The sequence below is a fragment of the Tachyglossus aculeatus genome, chromosome 14 (genome assembly GCF_015852505.1).
Source record: "Tachyglossus aculeatus isolate mTacAcu1 chromosome 14, mTacAcu1.pri, whole genome shotgun sequence".
NCBI classification, from domain to species: Eukaryota; Metazoa; Chordata; class Mammalia; order Monotremata; family Tachyglossidae; genus Tachyglossus; species Tachyglossus aculeatus.
This window is the reverse complement of record NC_052079.1, coordinates 58,769,178-58,771,291: the sequence shown is the minus strand read 5'-3', so window position 1 is coordinate 58,771,291 and position 2,114 is coordinate 58,769,178. Positions and strand designations below refer to the sequence as shown.

Sequence of the window (2,114 nt, the reverse complement as noted above, 5' to 3'; positions counted from 1 at the left end):
ATGAGGGAACTGAGGCACAGAGAAGTTAAGTTACGATAATGAGCAGGGTGGAAATTGGCCCATGGTTAATTCATAATATTAGTGGTATTTGTTAAGTGCTTACTCTGTGCCAAGCACTGTGTTAAGCGCTGGGGTAAAATACAGGATAATCAAATCAAACACAGTTACTGCCCGAAATGGGACTCAACTTAAAACATCTCAGAGCCTCAGTTTCCTCATCTGTAAAATGGGGATGAAATACCCGTTCTCCCTCCCCCTTAGACTGTGAGCCCCATGTGGGACAGGAACTATTCAGCCCAATTCTCTTGTCTCTCCCCCAGCACCCAGTAGGATGGTTGTCACAGAGTAAGCGCTTACTAAATAACACAATTATATTTTTTATCATTATTATCATTATTATGTGAAGAAGCAGCATGGCTCAGTGGAAAGAGCACGGGCTTTGGAGTCAGAGATCATGGGTTCAAATCCAGACTCTGCCAACTGTCAGCTGTTTGACTTTGGGCAACTCACTTAACGTCTCTGTGCCTCAGTTACCTCATCTGTAAAATGGGGATTAAAACTGTGAGCCCCCCCTCCCTGCCGTGGGACAACCTGATCACCTTGTAACCTCCCCAGTGCTTAGAACAGTGCTTTGCACATAGTGAGCACTTAACAAATACCATCATTATTATTATTATTATGTGGAAGCACAGAGGACAATCTGATTGGGTCAGGCCTGATCCAAGCAGAGAGGAGGATGAGTAATTATCCAGGAGATTATCCAGCACAACCAGGTCCTTTAGACCCCAAAACACATTTTTGGGACCCCACATTAACCAGTCAGGCTCTCTGCATGGACCAGCTCAACTTTCATTCATTCATTCAGTTGCATTAATTCAGTGCTTATTGTGTACAAAGCACTGTACTAAGTGCTTGGGAGAGTCTTGTCTTATGCTGTCGAGTCATTGCCGACCTATAGCGACTCCACGGACACATCTCTCCCAGGACACCCCACCTCCTCCTGCAATCGTTCTGGTATCTATATCTATATCTGGTATCTGGTATCTATAGAGTTTTCTTGGTAAAAAATACAGAAGTGGTTTACCATTGCCTCTTTCCATGCAGTAGACTTGAGTCTCCGCTCTCAACTCTCTCCTATGCCTCTGCTTCCCAGCACAGGGGAGTTTCATCTTGTAGCAGATTGCCTTCCACTCGCTAGCCACTGCCCAAGCTAGGAATGGAATGGTTATGCCTCGGCTTGACTCTCCCTCCCATAGCCAAGACTGGTAGAGTACTGGAAACTCTCCAGGTGCAATTCTGAGAGGGGACTTGAAGAGTACAACGTAAAAATAAACAAAAATATTCCCTGCCCAATCTAGAGGGGGAGCCAGTCATTAATATAAATAAATGAATTACAAATATGAACATTAGTGCTTTGGGGCTGGGGGGGGGGGATGAATAAAAGGAGCAAGTCAGGGTGATGCAGACTGAGTGGGAATAGAGGAAAGAATGGCTGGTCAGGGAAGGCCTCTTGGAGGCGATGTATCTTCAGTTAGGCTCAAACAGATGGTGGCTCAGTCAGTCTGCCACCTCTCTTGGGCTAAGCAACCCTACCTCAAAGTGGGGGTCCCTCAGCTCGGGGGGGGTAGGGGTGTCTTTGGCTCAGAGGCCCCGGGAGCTGGGAGAGCACAGGTGCTTCAAGGAGGCTGCCTTGTCTTCCTTTCCATCAGGGAAAACAGCAGAGCCATTCGAAGCTCACGCTAGCACAGGGTTCCTGCTTTCCTCATGCCAAAGAAAAAACTGCCCTGCCAAATCCAGCTCCCCAAGATTTCCCCGGGAAATGGTGCTGCTTGGGGGTTTCAATCTCAAATGAAAAATTGTAGGGTTCTTTAGTTCGCTCTACTTATGAGACAGAACCAGACAGGACCACTTTTTTATAGTTTCACTAGGTTGGAGACGGCAGTGCCAAACACAAGGTTTATTGTCAAATAAAACATTGTTTTGTTTTTTGATTGCCTGTTTTAGAAGAGTGTTGCTTCTGTTCTATAATTGCATGCGCAAAATTATTTAATTTGTTTTGTTTGGATCTTATTCTGGACACTTTCCCAGCTAGAAAAGATGTAAAAATTAAAACA

The 2,114-nt window shown here is 45.4% G+C and overlaps 1 non-coding gene across 1 annotated transcript; it reads right to left on the bottom strand.

The window, feature by feature from the left end:
- Positions 1-1,168: 1,168 nt before the first annotated feature.
- Positions 1,169-1,306, bottom strand: LOC119937427. Its single transcript, XR_005454096.1, has one exon. It is a non-coding gene; the product is annotated as a small nucleolar RNA SNORA7 (small nucleolar RNA).
- Positions 1,307-2,114: the final 808 nt, after the last annotated feature.